Below are 7,361 nucleotides of genomic sequence, written 5' to 3' on the forward strand. Positions count from 1 at the left end.
ACTTGAGATAAAACTTTTTTTAAATGAATACAACATTATGAATAAAAAATTATAGACATGAAAGTAAATATTTAATATGAGCACAAAAATCTCAACAACTTCAATTTTAAAAGGATAATAATTTCCTCAAACATCATATAACTCAAAAAAATATGATGAAGCAATAGTATAAAAATTTCTATAATACTTTTTCTACAGTTTTTGTCTTAGTATTTTAAATCATCTCTTCAAATGACAATGTCTTTTTACATAATTCTCTACTAGAAAAATTTTAAGAAAATAGGAATTTTTCTTCAGCATGGATGATACATTTTCTTTTTACTATTGCTCATTTAGAAAAGCTTTCTGTTTTTTCATTATTATTGGTAATTACTGGGTAAGTCTGTCATTTCTTCTGTGTGTGTGTGTGTGTTTGGATATAATACAGGATTTATTGGTGAGTGTGGTTAAGGAGGGGAAAATACTATGGAAGCCCTCATGACTGCAGGGTCTACCACTTGTCGATGGGACCACAAATGGGTTTATATTTGACCCCACAGCCATCAGGAATAAGCCGCTTCTCAGCCAACATGCCTTCAAATTCATCAGCATTAAATTTGGTAAAGTCCCACTTATTTGAGAATGTGGATCTTCTGGTGGCTGTGGAACTTGAACTTGGCCCCATAGGGTCTCGTATATATGTTCCTTGTTCTGCAACTTGGTGTGGATGTACATGATGACTTAGCTAATGTGAACCCTGGCCACCATGCCCTGGGATTCCCCAAAGGCACCCCACACACCTGTATGGAGCCTAGATTGGGGACAGCATGAGACCAGAGACACAAACATCCCACTGGAAAGCACTGTCTCCAAGGTCCCTTAGGGCAACCCATTCAAGCAACAGGCCACATATATACTAAAGATAGTGCTGTTTGCAGCCTTACACAGTGGGTTACCATTAGTAAAGGAATCCAGTCAGTCAGCTTAATTAACTACAGATTTTCCCAGTTTCTTAGCACTTAGGAAATGACTCTTGCTGGGGTAAGCGCTTGGCACCTCCAGCCCTTTGATTGGCAAGACTTCTACCGTAACACCTCAGCTAGTTCTGGCAGGTTCTTTCTGCCCCACTTTCTCGCCCACCTGAGTGAGTTACTCACATAGTGCTTACTGTGCTTGCTCTTAAAATATATCTGGCACTTACACAGTGCTTACCATGCTCCAGGCACTGTTCTAAGCATTGCGTATATACTCAATCATGTAAGACTTGCAACAAACCCAACAAACAGCCCTTTAAGGTAGACTGTCCTACTACAACCCCCATTTTATTTTTTAAATTGATTTTATTTTTAGATACGTGATAGCAGAATGCACTACAATTCTTTTTACACATATAAATCACAATTTTTCATATCTCTGTATATAAAGTATGTTCACACCAATTTATGTTTGCATACATGTACTTTGGATAATGATGTCCATCACATTCCACCATCATTGCTAACCCCCTCCCTTCCCCTCCCACCCATCTGCCCTATCTAGAGTTCCTCTGTTCCTCCCATGCTCCCCCTCCCTACCCCACTATGAGTCAGTCATCTTATATCAGAGAAAATACAAGCCCCATTTTAAAGATGAGGAAATTGAAGCATCAAGAAGTTAAGAGCCAGGAGTCTAAGCCAAGCAACCTTGGCTCCAAATCCCTGAACTTAATCAATCCACTCTGCTTCACCACCTCATGATTCACACAAATAAAACCACTACTGTGCCACATAGCATTAAGGAGCTGTACCAAGCCTTTACACCTCCACAATAGGAAAAGGTCAAAGAAATCCTCCCTGAATGGGTAGCTGAAGGATGAGTTAGGTAGGCAAGGGTGAGAGGAGCATTCTTAGGAGGGGCCAATAGGTAGAGAAGGTTTGTGGTGGAGCATGGTGGACTAAAGCTTGGACCAATGCTAGCTGCCAGGAGCAGGAGGATGGTAGAGTTGATGAGTGAGCCTGTGGAGGGTAGACAGAGGAGGGCTGAGGAAGATCATTCAGGTCCTCCCTTCTAAAGACAGTTTAAGAAATATTGTTTTAATCTGTATTTTTCTGATTAATAATTAATTTTCCACTTTAAAATGTAGATTAGCCACACATTTTTTCTCTCTCTCTTTCTAAAAGAGAAGGTTGAGTTGGTGTTATAGCTTAGTAGTTCAATAGTAGAGTACTTGCCTAGCATGAATGAGGCCCTGGGTTTCATCCCCAGCACCACCATCACTACAGAGAGAGAGAGAGAGAGAGAGAAGAGTAAGGTTATGAAATGGATATAAAGGCTCACAAGATATGTATAAACTATTGTTTTTATTTTTCTTTGTTGCTATTGTTGGGAAGAGTTTGTCTGTTCACCATTTTGGAGCCAGTTCATCATGTTTGGAAGCAGAAGTATCAAGATGAAAGCTAAAGCCTTATCAGAAAAAGAATAATTAGAAGAGAATTCCAACATTTCAATGTCAATTGGCAGAGGATGAACCTGCAAAGGAGATTTTTAAGAGAGAAAGAAAACTATCCAAGAAGAGGAAACTTAAGAGAACAATAAGTCAATTGGAGACAAGAAGGGAGAGGTTAGCAATGTCAGATGACAGGAGACACAAAGTAAGATGGAAAATGGGATTTAACGCTGTGGAAATCACCAGTGACCTCAGCAGAAGCTGTGGAGACAGAGCAGTGGTTTTCAATTGGGGGGAGATTTTGCCCCACAATGATCATTTGGCAATGTCAGAAGGGCAGGGATAGGCTACTGGAGCAGTAGACTTCTACTGGCATCTAAGTATCCTAAAGCACAATATAGTCCTCACTCAAAAAGAAAAAAAATACACACACACACACACGTGTGTGTGTATTATACTAGCTACTTACATAGTGCTTACATTGCACTGTTGGCATTTTAAGTTAACTAATTTATTTAGCTAACCTAAAATGCCAATAGTGCAGCAGGTAAAAAAATCAAAGGTAGAGACAGAGCCATGAAGGCAGAGGTTAGATTAGAGAGGTTCAGAAACTCGTAGGGGGACAAATCCCTCCATTATGTATAACTATAATACACCAAAAAAAGATGTGGGGGGAAGAGTTAAAAAGGAAAAAAAAATAAAAATAAAAATTTTAAATCATTTTTTTAAAAAAAGAAATGACTAGGGGGAGAAATAGAAACAGTAGATATACAGACACACCTTTGAATTTTTTTTTCTCTGAAAAGAGGAAGAAGTAGGACAGTAGCTAGAAAGGAATGAGGGACTCAAATGAGAATTTTCTTTCTCTTTCCAGTTCTTTGTCTTAATTGGGGAAAATTTGAGCCTGTTTTTAAAAGCTCTAATTGAAAAAGAGTTTGAGCATTCAGATTAGAGAAAAGACCATCTATAATTTAAGATTGCTGAGAAGGCGGAAGCAGGAAAAATAAAAGAGGAATATTTGGCCTTAAGAGAAATAGTTATACCTCTATGGTAAAAGAAGGAAAATAGAACAGTGGATAGAGATGCAGTTAAGGCTGTGTTTTGGAAATGGGACTTATTAGATATGGAAAATGACAAACCCCAAAAGTAGTGAGTCCTGGGGAAAGGGGGAGTGAGAAGGAAAGCCATACATTGAGAGCATTGATCCTTTCCCAATATATTCTTTCCCGATGATAAAACAAACCCTGGGGAAGAGGTGTCCATCAAACCTGGAAAGGTAGTCTCTGGGAAGAGGCCAAAGCATTAATCCTTCTGTAAACAAATCCTTTCCAGATACCAACCACTGACCCCAGGCCCTCCATCAGGTCCAATAAGATAAATCCCAGAAACTGATCACTGACCCTATACTCCCTCCCATTTCACTGCGTAAAACAGACCCCAAATTCCTAAGCACTAAAACTGACCCCTTCACTGATTGATAGAACAAACTCGAAATTCCTGGGTGCCCAAAGAAAATTGATATGTTCATTAGATTACCTCTCAGAAAATAACCTATATAAGCCCAAGCCCTTTCTTTGATAGGGGCCTCATTTTCCACCAGGAAAGTGGGTCCCACACTCCTCCTTTCTTCTCTGCACCCCCTTCTCCTGTGTGAAACTTTGTTCCTGAATAAAGCACTGAGCTGATTTGTGAAGTTTGTGTTTGTCCCCATCTTTTTGCGCAAACAGGACTGGTGATTGAGTTCCCATTTAATGGCTTCCACTTTCCTCTGGAACAGTCAAGACCATCTTCTGAGAATCACAGGGAATAAGAGGAAAATTTGAGGAGGCTTGAAATAAATATTATTGACTGAAAATCATTACAGGATTCCTACATGCTATTGAGATCTATTGTTTTAAGTATTGTTTTGTGAAATCGATATGCCCCATGGAGGCTCTCTCTCCAGAAGTGCTTGTTTGCTCATGGCACAGTTTATTATTTACAGTTGCAGTCCTTAGAAGATGCCACATAAAATGGACAGAATTGGAAGGGAGTTTAGGGTCCTGGCAAAAGCATTTTTGAAAAATACATCAGACAGGCTGGACACAGCAGCACATGTCTATAATCCTAGTGACTCAGGAGGCTGAGGCAGGAGGATCACAAGTTCAAGGCTAGCTTCAGCAACTTAGCGAGACCCTCAGCAATTTAGCAAGATCTTGTCTCAAAATAAAAAAAAAAAAAAGGACCAGGGCTGTGGCTCAGTGGTTAATCACTCCTGGGTTTGGTCCTTGGTACCAAATAATAAAAAGAAAAGAAAAATATATCATGGAATTTTAGCCGGACAAGAAGTGATGTGAATAGAGTAACAGATGGATTGGGAGGAAAATGCACAAGTTAACAGACATACATGGAGGATATTTTATCCAACACAAAATATGAATGTCAAACCAAATTACAAGTAATACAAACTGAGATAGAGCACTTATATGAAATGTCTCAAAGCTAATTAATGACAGGGTACTCCAGGTACACAAAGTTTTGATTATCATCAATAGGTGTGTTGTGCAAGATGAGTCTCTATGGTGGTCATCTGAGGTTCACCAGAGCTCGGGATAAGTTTCACAATATTACATTGTAAGGCTTAAGAAATAGGTAACTTTTAATGTATCAGCAACAACAAATATAGCAAGTCCTTTGATTCTTTTTACCCATAAAAAGATACATAGAGGCCAGGACCATCCGATGGACAGTCAGTCTAGTATTCAAGGAAAGAACCCCACACACATATAGTGTTGGTGGATAAGCATGATAGAAACATCATCAGAAGAGATATTCAGACAACTTGAAAATTAACATTAGGTTGAAATTTTGTGCTATCTAGAGAAGGTGACTGAAAGCTAGATGTTTAGCACCTGAGGATAGTGGGAACCATAGAAAATTATAGTTCCACATGAGAGAGAAATAATGAGAGGAAGGGGCTAGGGAGAAGATATATCCTTGCAGGGCATGACTCCAGTGACCTGCTCCCTCTAACTAGGTCCTACCTCCCAGGAGTCATTGAATTAATGGATTAATCAACTATTGAGGCCAGAACCCCCATGATCCAGTCATTTCCAAAAAAGCCCCACCTCTGAACAATAGACTTTGGTAGACATTCCAGATCCAAACCATAACAGTTCAGCTGGGGCTCCTCCCACTGGTTGGAGAATGGTTCCTGTTCCCACATGGCCCATCAGTTCCGGTAGACAAGAATTAGCTCACAGAGTTACTTGCAGACAATGCCACTGCTTTGCATTTATCATTCAATAAATAGCATTTAGACTAACTCATTGTAAGCATCTCCTAGCAGACTTCTCTTTATTTCATCATCTGTGTGGTTTTTAGAGAAAATGAAGAAACAGAGGATATGGTTTCAAAATGAAGAGGGCTCTTAGAAACAAACCATAATGTTGTTGACACTTAAAAACCAAAATGCTTTAAGCTTATCTTACAGTGAGTATTTCTAAATATGACTTAGAGACATAAGCAAAAACAGTATGTACATAAATACCTGAGTTTGTACATGGCAGCATGTTCCATGAGGTTTTCTCTTTTATAACAAAGATGGAAAACAAAACTATAAAACAGAGAAGAGAACATGTCCAATATTTTTTCCCCATGCCTGTATGTGCTTATAATTCCAGCATTTGGGAGACAAACAGGAGCCCAGAGTTTTCCACCAGCCTGGGCAACATAGCAAAGTTCTGTCTCAAATATTTTTTTTCCTTAATTGATTCAGAGTTGTAGGATCAAAACAACCTAAGACTCTTTAACTAAGTAGAACAAATTTAAAAATTTGTTTAAAAAAATAACATAAGGGCTGGGGTTGTGGCTCAGTGGTAGGGTGCTTGCCTAGCATGTGTGAGGTCCTGGGTTCAATCCTTAACACCACATAAAGATAAATAAATAAAAGCATTGTGTCCATCTACAACTAAAAACTATTTTTTAAAAAATAAAATAACATAAGATTTATGACTAAGATACAAAATATAGCTAGGTGTGGTGGTGCACACTTGTAATCTCAGCGATTTGGGAGGCTGGGAGACTGAGGCAGGAGGATTGCAAGTTTGAAGCCAGTCTCAGCAATTTAGTGAGGTCCTAATGCAACTTTAAGAGACCCTGTCTTAAAAATTAAAAAAAAAAATAAATAAATAATTAAAAAAGGAAGGTTGAGGATGTAGCTCAGTGGTAAAACACTCAATCCCCAGTTCAATCCCCAGTACCCATCCACCCTCCCCAAAAAAGAAAGAAAATAAAAAATATATAAAATATACTTCTGAGATTCAAGTTTTCTATAATGTTGTAAAAATAAAATAAAATAAAAAGTAGAGCTTGACAACATCATGTATATCCACAAGACTGAGATCCTCATTTAGAATAAAATATATTACATGCTTATATAAACATATAAAATTAGATTCTATTGTCATGGATAACCAAAAAGAACAAATAAATTTTTAAAAAGTTGAATTTGACAGAGAAAGCTGCAACCTACTCTTAGTCTGTAGAGTATTTCATTCAAAAGTTACTCTAGTCAGAATGGCAATTATCAAGAATGTAATAACAATAAATGTTGGTGAGGATGGGGAAAAAGGTACATGCATACATTGTTGGTGGGACTGCAAATTGGTGCAGCCAATATGGAAAGCAGTATGGAGATTCCTCAGAAAACTTGGAATGGAACCACCAATTGACCCAGTTATCCCACTTCTCAGCATATACCCAAAGGACTTAAAATCAGCATACTACAGTGATGCAACCACATCAATGTTTATAACAGCTTAATTCACAATAGCTGAGCTATAGAACCAACCTAAGTGCCCTTCAACAGGTTAATGTAAAAAGGAAATGTGGTACATATACACAATGGAATACTACTCAGCCATAAAGAAGAGTGAAATTATGGCATTTGCAGTAAATGGATGGAACTGGAGACTAT

At 38.3% G+C, this 7,361-nt stretch overlaps 1 non-coding gene across 1 annotated transcript; it reads right to left on the bottom strand.

Moving 5' to 3' along the window:
* Positions 1-840: 840 nt before the first annotated feature.
* On the bottom strand, positions 841-977 carry LOC114092699 (small nucleolar RNA SNORA70). Its single transcript, XR_003582779.1, has one exon. It is a non-coding gene; the product is annotated as a small nucleolar RNA SNORA70 (small nucleolar RNA).
* Between the last annotated feature and the right edge of the window lie 6,384 nt (positions 978-7,361).

This window comes from Marmota flaviventris, chromosome 10 (genome assembly GCF_047511675.1).
Source record: "Marmota flaviventris isolate mMarFla1 chromosome 10, mMarFla1.hap1, whole genome shotgun sequence".
Taxonomy (NCBI): domain Eukaryota; kingdom Metazoa; phylum Chordata; class Mammalia; order Rodentia; family Sciuridae; genus Marmota; species Marmota flaviventris.